The sequence below is a fragment of the Cavia porcellus genome, unplaced genomic scaffold (assembly GCF_034190915.1).
Source record: "Cavia porcellus strain 051 isolate PalLab524CR breed Dunkin Hartley unplaced genomic scaffold, mCavPor4.1 scaffold_5, whole genome shotgun sequence".
In the NCBI taxonomy this organism is placed as follows: domain Eukaryota; kingdom Metazoa; phylum Chordata; class Mammalia; order Rodentia; family Caviidae; genus Cavia; species Cavia porcellus.
The window spans coordinates 17,365,436-17,384,127 of NW_026947488.1; the positions used below are offsets into that span (position 1 = coordinate 17,365,436).

At 42.6% G+C, this 18,692-nt stretch overlaps 1 protein-coding gene across 4 annotated transcripts in view; it reads right to left on the reverse strand.

The window, feature by feature from the left end:
- Positions 1-18,692, reverse strand: part of Pkig (cAMP-dependent protein kinase inhibitor gamma) — a 99,016-nt gene that overhangs the window by 32,382 nt on the left and 47,942 nt on the right. For 2 of the 4 annotated variants that reach the window (XM_063248291.1, XM_013150341.3), the window contains exon 2: positions 1,931-2,067. The exons of 1 other annotated variant lie outside the window; for it this stretch is intronic. The gene's annotated coding sequence lies outside the window, so the exon portion shown is untranslated. Of the gene's footprint in view, positions 1-1,930; positions 2,068-14,828; positions 14,849-18,692 lie in introns of those variants that run through there. One more of the 4 variants, XM_063248290.1, reaches the window with a different exon arrangement.

The following is an 18,692-nucleotide window of genomic DNA, read 5'->3' on the forward strand; positions in this document are numbered from 1 at the left end:
AATGGAGTTACAAAAAATAATCCTGACCATCTCATGTGACGCAGGGGGCTGAACACACACAGAGTGTACCAGCAGGAGGGGATCAATAACGTATGCTTGTTTTCCTCTCTTCCTGTCTTACTTTTCCATAGCTGAAGTTAAGGGAAGAAAAGTTAACTGTAGCTCACAGTTTGTAGAGTTTCAGTTCATAGTTGGCCGGCTCCAAAGCGGAGGGGCACGGCAAAGGGCCTCGTGGAGAAGGCACTAAAGCAGTGAAATAGCGAAGCAGCAAGCAAGCAACAAATGGCCTACGTCAGTGACAGCAGCACCCCTTTCCTACAGATCCCACCAGCCTTAGAGCAGGTAGCACTCACACCCGGGGGGGGCACCCTTCATCCCGGCATCACACCCAAGTGTGCACGCTTTGTGTGCACGTGTGCACACACGTACACACAACCACTGAGACTTCCCCCCATCTTCAGTAACACTAAGGCTGGAGAAAAAACTTAATACTTTCAGTTTTATGGCCTCTTTTGATTGTCCTACCGATACCAGGTTTTAACCATGCTAGGATACTGAAGACCTAGGGCCAAAAAGGTCTGGCTGATGATTCATTCCAAGCTGAACATGGACATGACAAAATCATCTAAGTTTTGTCCTCTCATTTTGGGACAAATGAGGAAACTAAGATCTGGAGACATCACACAGTTCCTTGGGTGACTGTGGTAGTCTTTTCTTTTCTTCTTCCTTTCTTTCTCCTCTTTTTTTTTTTTTTTTTTTTTTTTTTTTTTGTGGTCGCAGGGGTCAAACCAAGGACTTCTCATATGCTGCCAAGTATTCTACCACTGAGCTACATTCCCAGTACGGCTTTTACTTTTCAGAGCTTAAGTATTTCTCCTTTAAGTGTAACTTTTCAAATATATTTATCCTGCCAAGAGGGGAAACAGGCCACAGCATCCTGCAAGCTGTCTCAAACCACCTAGAGCCTTCAGCTCTGGGCCGCACAGGGCAGGGTCCTGCGGCAGCAAGGCCCTTCTCTCCCTGCACAGCAGCTTGCTCCATCCCCATTCCTGAAAGCAGACACCAGCAAACATAATGCTTCTAGGCTTACATATTCTGTCTATTTTCTAGGCATAACGGCAAATTTAAAAAAAAAAAACAATAAAAGAATGACAAAGCCAAAGTTAAAGGTTTCTGCTCCTTCTCATACTGAAGTTCTTCACGCTGTTCCGTGGTCTGTGACACAGCAGCCTCGTGAAGTCTAACCATGCAAGTACCTGAAATCTACCATATCAAGTTCAAGTTTGTGGGAAGACTGTGGGGAATTTTCACTTTCAGAGACTTTTTTTGCAGGTGTACAAATTTTGCTACTATCTTTGAATTTAAAAAATGAAGGTTTACAAACTTCAATTTCTAAGAGAGGACTTACATCTTCACCTATATTTGGGGACTAGAACTGCTTTTACACCAGGTATGTGGTACACACCTGTAATTCCAGTACTCTGGGAGGTTGAGGCAAGAAGATTACAAGTTCAAACCTAGGCTGGGCAACTAGCAAAACGCTGTCTTAAAATAAAAATAAAAATTTTAAAAAGTGCTGGAGGTGTAGCTCACTGTGAAAGCCCTGGGTCAACCTCCAGGAACTGGCAAAAATAAATAAATAAATAAATAAAAATAAAAAGGCTTCTTTTAAAGCTCCAGACACTCCATCAAAGTTCTTGGGTTAAAAAAGTAAACCGGCATTAGAATGGAGCCCATCTGTGCCGAGAGGCTCCACTTCTAGCCCTAGGCAATTTCAGAGAAAGCTATAATTTAGAGCAAACTCACATATATATCATAATACAAAAATAGACCCTCTGTGACCAGCGGGCTGGAAAGCAAGCTCTCCAGGGAGCTCTGCCTCTCCCTGGTGCTGGGGCGGGGGGAGGAGCGTTGGTACAATTCTACTCACACAGCAAAGTTTCCTCCAAGTCCAGATGTCCCGTCACAAGTGAAGGTAAAGTTAAGAAAGCAGGATTCAAGATGTGTAGTGAGACCCACGCCGCCGGCAGCAATCTCTCTTGGTCTTTCTGTTTCTCTCTGTGTCTCCTAAATGAAAAGCACTTCGAGGTTTTAGTGGGTGTTTCCCACGTCTTGGGCCAAGTAAGTCCCCATTTGTTGTAATCCAATGCTCAGCCTGATGATGTCAACCACTCAACTCACTTGTTCAATTTCCACCTCTCTGTCCACGGGAGATCCATTTCCTTTGGACAATGAGCCAGGGGCTGTAACTCACCCATGCCCGTCACATTTGCCTAACATCCTTCCTTCAATTTTCAACCCCTGTGGCATTAGTAACAAAAGGCTTTCTATCAGCTCACTCACCGAGGCTCCCAGCATAGATCCCTCTGCTTTTAATAACTGATGACAAGGCTATCTAGTTTGCTGTGCTGTTTTAAGGTTGTTATATCAGAGAGAATATCTTCACCCTGCGCTGTGTTCATCTTTTCTCTTGTCTTCCCAACTCTCCAGGTCTTTACTTTCTCTAGTTTCCTAGGTAAATGCTAGGCAAGCACAGGAGTCTGTCCTCAGTAGGAAGATGACAAGACTCCAGGGAAACAGCACTAGTCTGTCATCTGAGGATTGGTCTTGGCCAACCCCTCAAAGCAATGAATGGCTTCAAGCAAGTCATCACCCAAATCTGGACCTTGGTAAGACGATGGCCTGAGTGTTTTCCCCTTCTAGAATTCCATAACCAAAACCATTGTGGGAGCTTACCCAGGTGCTGTGCTCCAAGGACAGCTCCTCTAAGTCCCTTTAGGATGGGGCTGAAATGTTTCTCTGGGAGGAAACTCAAAAGAATTCACTGAAACAGTCCCACGGGCTCAAAAAGAGGCAACATAAACTACTAGATAAGATAAACAAGAGAATTTAGCTGTCCTTAGGGACCCACAAGGAACAGCAGTGGAGAAGAAATAAAAACATCTTGCAGTGGCTGAGGGCGCTACAGCGTAGACATGCAAACCGCTCCACTCTTGAGTACAAGATCATACATTGATCACGAGTGTCATTCAGGAATCAAGATACAGATGTGTCCTGGGTGACTTATCTCTCCGAACTTCAGTTTTTTTAACTGTAGAATGGGATACATGGGCCTCCTTCTCAGAACTGTGAGGATGAAATAACACGTGTAGGGAAATGAAAGTATTTGGCATATACTGTACTAAGAACTGAATAAATAAGTGTTAACTCGCACTGCTGCACATTATCACGTCCGATTCTCAGAACCCCCCAGCAGAATTAGGTAGCCAGGCGCTATGTGATTAATCTCTCTTTCCCAGCAAGGAAAATGAAACAGAAGCTGAGTGACACACAGTTCAAAATGAAAGGGCCAGAATTAGATATTGAGACTCATAACTCCTAACTAGGTCACCACACATGCCAATTCTCTTTCTCAAAATGGTTATCCCACCCCGCCTGGAAAAGGAAACACTTCAAGTCTCTCAGTCGGAGGGGCACTCACTCACTTGGCTGCCAAAGCCCTGGGCGGCCTAAAGCCAGGCTGGCTTCAGCTGCCTTCCCCAAAAAGGGCAGATGTGGTATCTGTTAAAGTTATTTTGATGAGGACGAGAAGCTAAGACTGGAGCTCAGCTAGGAAAGCAGCTTTTGTCATGTTTTTGTTTTTTGGTGGTTCGGAGACTGAATCCAAGGCCTTCTGCATACCAGGCAGGTGCTCTAACCAGGTACTTTTAAAAATCTTAGAATTTTCTTGACTTTACTTGGCTTTTTGAGACAAGGTCTTGTTGTATAGTTCAACCTGTCCTGGAACTCACTACGTAGCCCAGGCCGGTCTCCAATTTGCAGTGATCCCTCTTGCCTCAGCCTCTAACATGCTGAGATTATAGGCTTGCACTACCACACCCAGCAAAAAAAATCTCGGATTTTGAGACAAGGTCTAGCTAAATTGGCTAGAATGGTCTTGAACTCTTGCTGTGATTTGGATCTGGGGTGTCTCCCAAAAGCCTCATGTGTTTGTCAGTTGATTGATTTGAGGTATTTTTTTCTTTTTTGAGACAGATTCTTCCTATATGTTCCAGGTGAGACTTGAACTCACTAGGTAGCCCAGGCTGGCCTGGAACTCACGGCAATCCTCTTGCCTCAGCCTCTGAGTACTGGAAATCCAAGCATGCACAACCACATCCACATGGAAGGTGACTGGCTCATGGGGGCGCTATGACTGACTTACTGTGAAGCTTGGTTGGAGATGGGTCACGGGGAGCTCCTCTACTGTGCTTTCGGGGTGCCTAATATGAGCAACTTTCTTCCCCACCTGACCCCTCCTGCCATTTCTGCATTTGAGCCTGCCCACCATGGACTGAAAGTTTTCAAACTGTGACCCGAAACAAACCTCTACTCCGTTAAATTGTAGATGTTAGATATTTTGTTTAGCAACAAGAAAGTGACTATGACATTCATAATCCACCTATTTCGGCCTCCCAACTACAGTAGCTGGGATTAACAGACCCGTACCAGCATACCCAGAAAAAAGCAGTTCTTTATAGGTGAGAGTAAAGCTGTGGCAGTTTATAACTTACCAAAATTTTTAATTAGTTCTAGAAAACTTTGGGGCTTATCAGGAAGGGCCCACGCAAACAGGTCCTTTTAAGAGGTTTTGCCAATGTGAAGGCTTTTGGGCAAGTGGGTAGACTGTCATGGAATAAAAACTGCCCGCCTGAAGAACAGTCCTCTCTCTCCCTGGCAGCAGTCAATAATTGGGAGAGACTAGCATTCCTTCTGGTCCCTGGGCCTTCCTCTATCTGTAGATGACCTTGGGCAAGCTGTTTAACTTCTTTGTACTTTGGTTTTGAGATTAAAATCTCATTAAGTTGCTCAAGCTGGGTTTGAATGGTGATCCTCCTGCCTCAGCCTCCCCAAATGCTGGGATTACAGGCATGCACTACCAAAGAACTTTCCTAAAAGGAAATCTGGCTGTGCACCACCGACAGTGGTACGGGTTCAATTTGAGGATAGAGGAAATGAAGGAAACTGATAGCTTACATGTACAGAACTGGTCCCCGGTGCTCAACACAAATCTGTCCTTGATTCCACACCCTCGCCCCTAGTCTGGCAGGGCTCTCTCCCCGCTCTGAATTTCCCCAGTACTATTTATCTCCTAAGAACCTTATCTTATTCTCCTCTGAGACATATTTCTATCTGGGCAGGTCTTATCCCTTCGCTAGAATTTGAGCTTCTTATGGAAAAGATCTGTGTCAATTTAGTAGTATTTTGTACATGATGTGAGACTTATTAGCATAAGAAAATCCACAAATGAAACACAAATTTTTCCTGAATGCTTACCATTTGCCAGGTAATGGCCTAGCTGCTTTTTCATAAATTACCTCATTTCGTCCCCACAGATCCCATGAGGAAGTTACAACTGTTACCTCCACTTGACACCAGAGCAAAGTGCAAACACAGATCAATCGAGTTACTTGTTCCACGAGTAACTGACAGGTACCTCTTGAAAGCAAGCATGTGAATGAATAAATTCTGGTTACCCAGACCCACTTTCTCAGATCAAAAGAGCTGCTAAACTGCAATTAACTCTTTGCCCTATCAAAGATAGGCTGCAGTTGTCATGACATTTCAAAATCACTTCTCCATTGCTATAAAGCTAGAGATTCCACGCTGACAAATGAGAAGCATGTTAGCTGAGATTCAAAAGACAGGTGAAGTTGGAAGTTCTACAGAACCAGAGGCAAAGACAGCAGGTTCTTTAAATTGAATGAACTGCTTGGGGTGACCTCGGGCTTTTTAAGAAAGTGGCCTCCTTCCTCTTGACTTCTTAAAGGCCCTCAGTCTAATTTCCAGTCCTGCTCGTACGTCCTAAAGCAAAGTGCCCCTTCCCCTGGTACAGAGAGTTCCGGAGCTTCTCAGGCAGGGTGAGCCCTATGTGGCAGACAATCAATTCCAGAGGAAATCAAAGCCTATACCCTAAAAGAACTCTTCCATTACTGATTATGAATGACCAAAAAATGTATCACAGGGCATCTGAAGAAAATCAACAGCATGACAAGAACTAAAATAAAGAGAAAACAGGTTCTATGAAGTAAAAGGAAATTTGGACAAATGAGAAACTTTAAAAACATTTCTCATGTCTTCAGAAATTCTGAAGATGCTGTGCCCATCAAGAACAAAGGGAATAAGGTGACAAAAATGAGCTTGTGGGCATTAACAACATGAATACTGAAATTAAGGACTGAGTGAAAGAACTGGAAATTAAGAGAAATCTTTTACAATATATGGAGAGAATACACAGAGGATAGCAAAGGATAGAGAGCAACAACCCAGGAAGTTTAACTTGACCCTAAATAGGATTCCAGGGAGGAGAAAAGAAACAACAGGAAATTATCTATGAAATTATAAAGAAAAATTCTCAATGCTAAAAGAAGGCATAATCTTCCCAACTGAAAAGCCTAAAAAGGGCTTAGTAGGATCACATTTAGACAAAGCCTCCTAACCTTGAAGATTTTAAAAGGAGAAAAAGCTAAAAATTTCCAAGAAGAACGGATTGTTTCAAAAGTAAACAATCAGAGCAGAGGCCGGGCATGGCGGTACATCCCTGTAATCCTCGCACTTGGGAGGCTGAGGCAGGAGGATTGCTGTGAGGTCAAGGCCAGCCTGAAATGCATAGTGAAATCCTGTCTCAAAAAGACAACAAAAAAAGAATCAGAGCAGTATCAGATTTCTTATCAGCATTACCGTTACATGAAACTGCTTTCTAAGGAAACAGTTTTTGTTGTACCCTAAGAAAATAGCTTTGTTATATGTGTATTATAGCAAACCTGTATAGGGGCTTACTAAATGTGTTTGTTTTATCTTTTTTCCCTAACTGATATGTTAAGGGACCTAATTGATCTGTTGAGCAACACTCTCCTCTGTAAAGAATTGCAAAAATCTCACCTAATTGATATGTTAACCATTGTTGCTCTCTACAAACTACAGAAGCTGTGCTAAAACAAGCTAACAAGGGTTGTTAATCACTGCTAGGAGCCTCTATTCTCCGCTAAAGAGCTAAGAAAAACTAGAATGGCAATTAATTTACATTTGTTTAAAGTAACCTGCTTGTGTGCAGAGAGATTTGCGTGTGAGTTTAACCCTTTACCCTGACCTTGACACATTACCGCCGTTTTCTGTTCTGTATGGCGCCTTATTGCCTCCCTCTCCCCTCACCTATCTATCTAGGCCATAAAGAATTTGGGTTTCTGGTGACCTCCCCCTGACCCGGTGATGATCTGTTATAAAATGAGCCTGCCCCAATTTTAAGAACTGCTTAGCTTAAAACAAATTACCGGGTAATACTATGGCCCAAACCCCAATCGGTGCTTTCCTTTTGTTCTGTATATATCAAATGAGTTAGATATCAGGTCTTCGTAAAACTTAAGTTCCAGCGTCTCATAACTTGTGACCCCTTCGCACTCACTAGCGAAGACAAGCTGTCCTGAGATAATTAACTGTCCACTTTCTTCTCCAAATATTGCTGCAGACGTGCCACTCTGAGATAATGTCAGTCTGCAGGATGAAAATAATTTTTAAAAAACACCAGAAACTCCCTAGATTGTCAGAGCTAAATAGACAGCAATACAGTTTCCAGACTCGGGTCAACAAGTTTGATGGCTCTACAGGTTTCTTTGTTTCTCTCCCCCCGCCCTTTCCTCCAGCCCCTTTTTAAAGTCCTCCCTGCAGCTTCTAGGGGACGGTCTCCAAATTGGCTCCCGGAGACTGGTCGCCAGGCCTGAAAATAAAGCCTTTGCCACTAAATTTTCGGTCTCTTGCCTCCTTGGATTTTATACCGGGGCTCAAGTTATAACAGTTTTAAAGAAAACTAATGTAGAACTTAGAATTCTATACTTGACAAAGGCAAAAAAAAAAAAAAGTTTTTTCATGGAGATGGATATCACATGTACTATTTTTCTGACCCAGAGAACACACTTTGCTTCTATGAGGTTTCAACTTAGTTTTCAAAACTAAAGATTCAACAAGCAAGGGGTGAAAGAAACACCAGGTGATGCTGAAGACAGCTGTGGACACTGAGCAGGGCCACAGGCCTGGACAGGACCGCTCCAGTTAGAGCAGGAGGCGGAAGGCTCCAGGAAAACCAGTGACATTCCTTGACAGGGCTGATAAGAATGTTACAGAAAATCTACGGGAAAGCATGGAGAGACATAGCAGCAAGGAAGGAAAAACTAAGCATGTTAAAGGATAAACTTGCTAAGTCCAGGAAAAATAGTCACACAGAGAAAAAATAACTAGAATGTTACTGACTCTGCAGTAACAATCCTGTAACACTGTAGAAACAGACATAAATGTGACCAACACCTGGGAAACAGAGACAGGGGAAAGGAGGTGGGTAAGTGGTGCTATGTGCTTCTAAAAATAGGAGAGCCTTACCTGTCATCTCAGGAAGTCAGCAGGTAACGTCGGGAACGGACAAGTCCACAAAGAACAGTATAAAACCTGTGGCTTATTTGGATCTGACTGGAATAAAAAACATTTAGGCTAACTGCAGAGTTTTGCTAATAATAAAGGACTTAAGAAATATTCTGTGTAATAACAGTAGAAGACAATGTTAGAAAGAATTCTCGGAGCTGAGAGTAGCTGAGTGGTGGAGCACTCGCCCCGCACACACGAGGCCCTCGGTTCCAGCCCCAGCCCTGTGGGAAGGAAATGGGAAAGCAGGAAATAGTATTTCAAGAAATGGACATAAACACCAAAAGAAGGAAAAGCAGACAAATAAGATGGCTGCCTCACAGTGAGAGGAAAAGCAAGACTGATTCCTTTCTGGACACAGCTGTTTTTAAACACGTTCATGTATTACTTTGATCTTTAAAATTTACTACCAGCTATTGCAGTCAAGTTTCTCCAGGGCTGTTTGCTAATCTCAACATCTACAAACAATGTTTCTTCAGATTTAGACTCTTAAGTCACGAGTATCTCTTTTAACTCTTTTGCAACGTCTGTCAGTGAGGTACATATACTTATTTCCAATCCTTAGAACACTCCTGCAAGACAAATATTGATACTGTCACTTTACAGATGAAAAGACTGAGGCTGAGAGCCATTAGCCATTGGCCTGAGATCCCAGAGCAGGCCCGGCCTGAAGACTAGTCCGAGTACAAGCCCTTTCCACTACCCCATTTCTTTCTCCTTCACATTCCTCGCGTCTAGGATAATCCAGAAAGTATTTGTATATCCTTTTTTCTGATCCATCCCACGAAACAGGACAGACAGAACTATGCTTATCTGAAAAATGAAACTAAAGAAAAGTTAGGTATCTTGACCAAGGATTCAAGCTCCTGATCTTTAATCCAGTGTTCTTTCTACTGTACCTTATCATTTGTGTCTCTGACATCAAAATGTCAAATTAATCACCACCTAACAAACGTTTGGTGCTAGGTCACTGGGTGTGTGTGTGGGGGGGGTACGACTTATTTTTTCCCAAAGGAAATGCGAAGAGACTACAGAACGTCCTCAGTTGCTTCACTGTCACACTTTTGCCGAGTCTTCAGAGGGACTCTGAAAACGCCAGCAGGGGGCCTGGCCCTCCTGCCACACTGCAGATCAGCTGCTGGTGCAGGCGACTCTCAGCAACTCGAATGAGCCGTGCTACTCTTTTTGGTTCCAGAAGAAAGAAATGAGTGGTGGTGCTTCTGCTCTGAAAAGACATGTCTGTGCCTCCTAAGCCTACTTTAGTTGATGGCCATGTGGCCCTTGGGCTTTTAACAGTTGCAAGGAATCTTAGCCCTACGCAAGTTTAGACAGCCTCCAACAGGCTGGCAAGGAGGGCAAAGCAAAAGTGGGGCGCTACAGGGTGAGCACCTGACTCCAGAGCATCTCAAGTCCTGTGCTGAGAAGCAGTCCAAGACTGGGGACAAGTGCCTGGCCTTGAACCTGGCGTAGGAGGCTGCTCCCAGCCTGTTCTGGCATGCGAATAATGGCCAAGCAGCAGCTAGGGGAAAGAGGCTGTTTACTTGAGTTCAAGCTATTTATAGCATCAGCAATCTGCACATATTTGGATGACAAATCTCTGGCTTCAAGTGAGCTGCATTTGCTCCTGGACAATTTCACTAAACACATTCCCTCCCCACCCGCCCCCACGCCCCTCACTGACACACATTGCCCTCAAGATGCTTTATTTAGGTTTCTGAATTTTAAAAGATAAAAAGAAATCATGATTTAAGAGCATGTGACTTTTAATCAATTCATCTACAAGTCTGAATTAGACAGTATTTTCTTTAAGATTTGAATCAGAAAAGAGGAAGGAGGAGTATAATGGTTCTTTGTGCTTCTAAAAATGCTAAAGCCTTACACGTCACCCAAGGAAATCAACAGGTAACACTGGGAAGAGAATAATTCATATTCATCATGCACAGCAGTTTATGTAGGATGATAAGAGGCCTCAGAACACATCCACAAACAGTAAGTAATCATGTGCACATTCCAAACAAACAGCAGAGTTGTGTGACTCACCAATCTGGGGGCAGAAGCAGTTTGCCTGAAGGGGCTCACCAATGCCCCTGCCCTCAGTGTGTGCCACTCAGCGGGAGGCTGGACTGTGACCAAATGAGGTGCAGAACTTTCTGCAGGTTTAACTTACAAAAGTATACAGCCTGCCAATGAATTTGTTTGGAAAAACCAGCCCACTGCTAAACCACCCACTTACTTTTATAGCAAAGCAGTATTAGGCAAAATGGGCATTGCCTAATTCTGAAGAGAGAAAAATGGTTGTTAACCAACAGGTAGGTTGACTAAAGTGTTGGAGCTTTCAGCCCTGTCACACCACATGGGCAGGAAACGGGGGAAAGAGGGAAGGGAAAAAGGCCAGCAGGCAAAGAGAAAGGGTGAGGGGCAGTGCTGGACAATTAGTTTAGGAAACGGGATCAGAAGAACCGGCTTGTTTGCTTATCTTTTCCTCCTGCTAATGAACCTCATTCAAAGGCAAATGGAAAGGTCCCTTCAACAATCTTTCTGCAACCGTCTTACTTCCTCTCACCCCGACTCCCCAGCCCAGGAAGTGAGCACCAGCACAACAGGCAAGCGCCCTCCTACTGAGATAGACAGCCAGCCAGCCAGACAGACACATACATACATACATACACATCCCTCCCTTAGGGTATCATCAGGAGAAAAGTGCTAGTCAAAGTGAAGGAAAGAAAGGTGTGGATACACACGGGGAATGTGAATGATTTCAAAATCTTTTACAGGTCAATTTGCCAGTAGACAAAAAAAAAAAAAAAAAATGGGGAAAGAGGGTTCTGCGGATTGAATTCAGGGCCTCAGACATGAGAAGCACATCTTCTACCACTGAACTAAATTCCCAGCAACATTTTAAAATCTTTTTTTCTTGTTGCTAGTGTTGGGGATGGAACCAGGGCCTCACTCATGCTAGGTACGCAGTCTACCACCGAGCATCCCGGCTTCGCGCGGGATCTTGGATCCTACGAAATTTTCCGGGGATTCTAGGAATATAAGAATATCCTTGCCATTCAGACCTTAGCTAAAATGTTTTTTCAGGAAGCCTTTCCCAACCCAGGCAGCTAAGACAACCACCCCGCAAGCCGTCATGTCACTTTAACTGTCTGCACAACACTGACGGTTTTCTTGTTCATTCTTTTACTGCCTGTCTCCTATTGCTACCTCCCTGCTCCATATTAAGATGTCGGCTCTGTACGAAGAGACGTGGTCTATCTTTTATAGTGCTCATCGTATGTACCAAACGCTAGATGGAGAGATTGCATAAATCATCTCACTTGGTCCTCACAGCTGTAAGAAGGTTCTATTATCATTCCATTTTAGAGATGAGAAAACCGAGGCACAATCTATCTGGTGGCCAGTGAATGGCAGTTGGGAACTGAACACTTGTGTGTATGACTACAAAGTCCATGCTCCCAATGACCTCTCTTGAAATGAATCAGAACTTTAAACATGCATACTTTTTGTTTTAAGACAGGATCTTGCTATGTAGTCTAGGCTGGCCTTGAATTTGTGATCCTTAACCTCTGAGTGCTGGGATTACATGAATACACCACCATGCCCAGCTCCTAAATGTACACACCTTTTGAACAAGCAATTCTAGCTGTGGAAATTTATCACACAGAGATAATCAGACAAGAACACACAGACAGTTTATTTACTGCATATTGCATATAACAGTAAATAATGGCAGTATGTTTAGGCAAAGCCCCCGTTAGCCTCAAGACTTGCGTTGACTTTGTGATAAAATAAGGGCGCCTGTTTCACAGACTCTGAGGACTTGCTGCTTGCTGTCGTTGCCGCACACATTTCCATTTCTGAGGGGACATGTCCTGTACCAAATTGCTGACATGTCCTCTGGACAGTGGGCCACAGGGAAGTTTTATCACTAAACTGTAAAGCTTTACACGCTGTCCTAACATTCATGTTTATTTTGTTTTGGGGGGATTTTGTGGTTGCTGTTGTTGTTCTGTTAAAAATGCAGCAGCACATATACCAAAAAGCCATTATTAATGCATAGTCATCAAAAATAAAGGTATTACTCCTATAAAATACAGGACGAACAACCCATAGCAAAAAAAGAAAAGATTATTAGTTAGTGGCACAGACCTAAGGCCTAAGGCAGGATGATCATAAGTTCGAGGCCAACCTGGGCACCTTAAGAAGACCGTGTCTCAGAAAAAAAGTAAAAAGAGTTAAGGATGTAGCTCAGTATCACAGTACTTGCATAGCATGTGTGGAGGCCCCGAATTTGATCCCTAGTACCACACACACACACAAAAAGCAAAAACATAAAACTGAAAGAATTTAAACAGAGGAGAAAATGGTAGTATTTAATTAATTGCACAGAAATGGATGGAAAGTACTTTAATGTAGCTCTCAAAATAAAAATGTTCCTCTCCTTTTGTTCTACATAAGATCCCCAACATGCTTACAGGTTCTATTCAATTGTAAGGGCTTATGGCCACAGTGAAGACTCTTTTTTTGTTTGCTTGTTTGTTTTGTTTTTTGTCTTTAAGACAAGGTCTCCCTGTGTAATTCAGGCTGGTCTCGAACTCATGGTAATCCTCCTGCCTCAGCCACTTGAGTGCTGAGATTACAGGTGTGCGCCACCATACTCAACATGAAGATCCTTAATAAACAGACTTATGAAAATGAGATGTTAAATATATATGAAAAGAAACAGCTTTTTATAATCATATCCACCTCCCATCAAACGTATCAGCCTTTTGACTACTGATCACTTTTTTTTAGTTCAACTATGTTTAAAAAAAAATAACAGAAATAAAAGCTGGGAGTTGATGATTAGCTTTGCACAACAGAGAAAGAACTGGAACTCCAGGGAAAGTTTAGCAGTTATAAAAGGAGGGAGCTATCAAGATGGCAGAAGTGTGGATTTTCTGCTCTATGATCACTTTGAGACCTCCAAATTATCAGCAAAGCCAGTAATGCTTACTAATGCTTTTTGTGTTTATCCTTCATTGATGATGGAAACTAAGGATCAAGTCTCAGTTCTGAGCTGACAAATTAAGGAACAAAACCACATGCCTAGAGAGGCTGAGGCAAGAGGATGGTGCATTTGACGCTGGCCTGGACTGTATAGTGAGACCTCATACTGTCCAAAACAAAAAGGAAGGAAAGTAGGAAGGCAAAAGAAGGCGAGGCCAGGCGAGGGGAGGGGAGGGGAGGCGAGGCGAGGGGAAGGGAGGGGAGGGGAGGGGAGGAGAGGGGAGGGAAGGGAAGGGAAGGGAAGGGAAGGGAAGGGAAGGGAAGGGAAGGGGAGGGAGGGAAGCAGGAGGACAGGCAGCCAAGAGGGACACAGCCCAACACTGTACAGAATCTTAGGGAAACTATGCATTGCTACAGGGCATGGAACTGATCTGATTTTGCTCTTAAAGACCTGAGACATCACTTTATCAGGTGAATTCAAGAATCAAGTAGATTTTACACGTGTGTGCAAAAAATGTTGACTAGAGTTCTCCACACCCCTAGAATGCTCTTCATGATTTGTGCTGTGACTCTACTCACTTTAGGTTGTATCCCTTTGAGAATCTGAGGAAAGCTAGGATCTTTCTCTGCAGAAAATACTTATCTTCAAATATTCTTTCACAGGATTATGGAACTCCTAAGGCTATCTCTGGATTCATTATGTGTCCACAGACTTAAGTTCAAGAACTGTTGCTCTGGGAAACTGTACTGGTGATGATGGACACTGCTTGTTGGTGGTAACGGATATTTAATGAAGTTTATATAGAAGACATCAGAATACTGTCAACACTCATTCATTTATAAACATCTGCTGGGGACTTGATATACCAGATCCTGAAGGTACGAGATAAATGCAATGCGATCCCTGTACAAACAGAGCTGCCAGTCAACTGAAGGAAGCAAAACGGAAACCAGCACTGTAATTACGGTAAGACCGCCCCCCTGTACATATTAAACTAGCCTCATCCAGCAACTTCCTTTTTGGCCCCAGGACTTACTTCATACAAATGGAACAAAAGATGGAAATGCCTGACAACACTGAGCGTACACAGCAGGCAGGCAGCGAGGGGCCAGCACACCAGGCCCACTGTGAAGTAGCCAGGCTGCTCCTCCTGTGGACATTTGTTCCCTATGTTCTGACATTTTTTAAAAAATCCCAAGAAGAATTAAAAATCTCTTTCCATGAATAAACAGTAACCACAAGTTTTCTTTTAAGTGCCATGTAAGTGAGTTCTTAAGAAAAAAGAACGTAACTGATTTCATCTAACCCTCATAACCACTGTATGAGCTTTGTACCACTATCGCCATTTCATGAATGAACAAAGTGAGACTCAGAAAGGTTTACCTACCCAAGGTTACAGATCTCTCAGGCCAGCGAGGTCAATCTAGGAATTCAAAAAGGCAGTATTTTAAAGTTACATATGTTTGTGTATTTTTTATTTAGAGTTTTATAGGTAACCAAAATTACAAAAACTAATTTTTCTTTTTAAAAAATGGCTTTCAGAAGTCCTGGATAAGACAAATGGGGAGTCCCCCCCCCTTTTTACTTAATATCCTTTGTTCCACCTGAGTATCATTTTTGTGTACATACATTACTGTTTTAGTTTCTGTTAAGTTAGGAAATGAGAGAATGGTGCCAGAATTTTACTGTTACTAACTACAATAAATAACAGTGATAGGGGCTGGAGGTTTAGCTCAGCGGCATAAGCGCCTGCCTTGCAAGCAGGCAGTCGTGAGTTCGATCCCTGGTACCGATAAAAAGGAAAAAGACAAAAAATAAATAAATACATAACAGTGATATGAAGAATACAAATAAAATTTAAAAATGAAAATTTTGTCTTACAATGACTAGCAAGATATTTTGCTTTCAATATAACTTATTCAAAGATTTATTTTTAACATTAATACCCAGTGTGGTGGCAACATGGGAAAATGTAGATGACAATAGAAAAACGGTAAAACCTGTGTGTGTGCACGCACTCTACTAGCAATTGAACCTCGTGTATACTAAGCAAGTGCTCCATCACTGAGCAACATTCCCAGCCCTCTTAAAAGTTTTATTTTAAGCCAGCTATGGCTGTAATTCCAATCACTTGGAAGGCTAAGGCAAGAAGATCCTGACTTCAAGGCCAGCCTGGCTACACAAAATAAGAGCCTGTCTCAAAAATATGCAGGGCGAGGGGCAGCTGGGAATGTAGCTCAGTGGTGGAGCACTAACCCAGACGCTTAAGATCCCGGGCTCAATTCCCTGTACCACAAAAAAGATTATTAATTTAAAAAATACATGCCCATTGACTCAGTTATTTTACTTTCAAGACTTTATTCTAAAGAAATCATGCAGATAGGTGTAAAAACCTTCTTGAAATTGTTCATTTTAGCACTGTTTACAACAATGAGAAATGGAAAATTATCCCAAAATTTCACAATTATAGAGTGTCTAAATAAACTTTGGGATAGGTATAGAATGGACTATTATAAAGTCACAATAAGTGATACTATACAGAAGAATATTTGACATGAAAAACTTGTCTCATTTTAATATTTAATATATATATTATATGTAATATATAGTGTAGACTCATGATTATTTTGCATAGAAAAAGAATGGAAGAAATAGTGGTATTTCAGAGTGGTGACAATATAATCTTTATTATTATAATTTTTCAAAGCATTTTATAATAAAAGTAATACTTCTACAAGAAGAACTATAAAATTAAGGTTCCTTTGAACAATACAATACCAAGAACTACAACTATGTACACATTCTGATTTATAAATGAGAGAGACTTTTTTTTCATCATTAGGCCACACTAAAGAGAGAGACATTTATAATAGAGAAAAAACGGAAACAAAACATCAAGCACATTGTCTGGCCATTAAAAACAGTTAAGAGAGACATGAGGCTCACTGTTCCCAGAACCATGCTCCTCTCCCCTACATTCCCAGCCCCAGCTCACAGCTGGTACTGGAAGGGGGCATACGAAACACGAGCTGGACAAAACTTCAGTAAGGAGCAGCAAGAAAAGTCCTTGAAGCTGAGCCTAAAAACCAGAGGTCTGTTCAGGCACCTCAGCCATGATCCCATCTCTTTAACAGGAGTGACCAAGGCAAGCAAGAAGATAAAGGAAAAGAAGAAAACAAAAACAAACAAACAAAAAGGTATAAAGTAGGACCTAGAAAAAGCAAATGAAAACAAGGAGAAGAAACATTAGGATTTTTAGAAAAGAAACACAGAAATGATACTGGGTGAGGCAAGACAAAAATGTGCCGGCAGCCCTGAGCTGAACCAGGACAGCTCTCTTTTGGACGTTTTGACAAGGCAGTAACAGAAATGGAGAATCCCAGAACTTTCTTCTCAGTTCCCATGACTGACTGTACTGATCCTGGCGGCTTAATGATCATTATACACCCAGTGAATTTCAGCCATCAGATAAAGAAGAGCAAGAAGAAGGCTACCAGTCCAGAAAAGAACTAAGGTTAACTGCTATGTATTAAAACTGGTGGTCAACTTAGCACCAGCTGAATTAAACTAGCTGTTGCTGAGTGTGGATGGCCACCTGAGGAAAGCTGCCAGCATAGAAGGAGAGGTGGAAAGGAAGAGTGGGGCACTATGGGTTCTCCTAAGAGTTGTCTGGAGCTGCTGGTTCTCCTGCAGGAGCTTGTCATGCTCCTCCATGGATTCAGCTATTATTATCAGAGGAGCTCAGCACCTTGTGGCTGAGAATGTCTGCAGTTCACTTTGAGAGAACTCTGCTCCTTACACTGAGGATCACTTCCTGATTCCAGAGGGGAAGATGTGCACTGTTTAAGCTCCAGGAGGAGCTTGTCACACTGGCCTCCTGACATGTACTCAACTGTTATCACGGGACCTCTTTGTCGCCGAGGCTGGCTGTGGTGCTTTTCAGGCAGCCCTGGTCCTTATTTTGGAGCACAACTTCTCAGCTGCAGTATAGCACCCTCAGCCTGCTGGCACAGACTTTCTAGCTTCCACCGCTGACCTTTGGGCCTTCCCAGCTTAGATAAAACAGACTAGCATGAATCCATGAATCCTTGTTGTGAGCTCTGGACCTTCAGTTGGATTCATTAGAGGCACTGTTCTGGGCTCTAGCTCTTCAGCTGGACTCATGCAGGACATTGCTGTGGGATCCAGGCCCTTGGCTGAATATTCCGGAACTTCAGTGTTGTGGACAGATTTCTTGTACTTTCTTGTATTTAACTCTGGTTGGCCATCAAAAAGTGAGAATATAAATTCTGTGTCTTGTATGTAACGGTTCTCCCTGCAACCCTGACTACAACAGTAACTTTGAGCTCAGTGTACACCAATACCATCATTTACAACAGATTTCATGTATTATTAAATAGCTTTAATGAGGCTATTGTGTCCACAGATGAAAATTCATAGCAAGGAAAAAAATCCTAAGCCTAAAGCAGGGCGGACTTTAAAAGAGAGCCGACTGGCAAAAGATCAAAGAAATCTTCCTCCCACCATGAGGGAGGACAAAAGCTGCTGGCCCAGAGATAAGAAGGCTCCAAAGATACTTCTGTCAATGTCTTAAAAGTCTTAAAGAGGAAACCAAACAAAAAGAAGAGACATGAAGATAAATTTAACTGCATGGATTAGAAATAGCAGGGAAACCTGTTCACTCCAGATACAGAGGCTAGAAGAAGCTGCCAGAATGCTCATTAACAGTCAGTGTGAGCCTCAAAGAGGAAAATTAGATGAGACGTAACTCTGGGGCTGCTTTACCCTAAGCGTCCCCTGAGTGCAGAACCCTGCAAAGTAAGAATAACAGCCAAAAGACTTTGGTGTAGACCGCATTTACTGCATGAATTCCAAGAAGGGAAGAGGAATGGAATTAAGTCACACTTAAATTACGATACCTACAATTCTGATGTACCAAAATACAAACTCCAAATTTACAATTATCAGCTGGATAATTCCACTTCTATCAACTCAGCTTTCACTGAAGACTGATCTTCTAAGTACTATTCAGCATTCATTAGTTTCTGGCCATCTCCAAGATACCTGTACGGGCGGCTGAAGTTTACTGGATTTCTAACAGAACCCTCTGTGAGCCCGAGACACCATCATCTGAAGTTGAAGACTAGAAGGTACGTTTAACAAAGCAAAAGTAATTATAGAAATAAAGCCAATAGGCTGTTGGATTCAGCAATCAAGACAGGCTCATAGCACTGCCTGGGTTTTGGCTGAG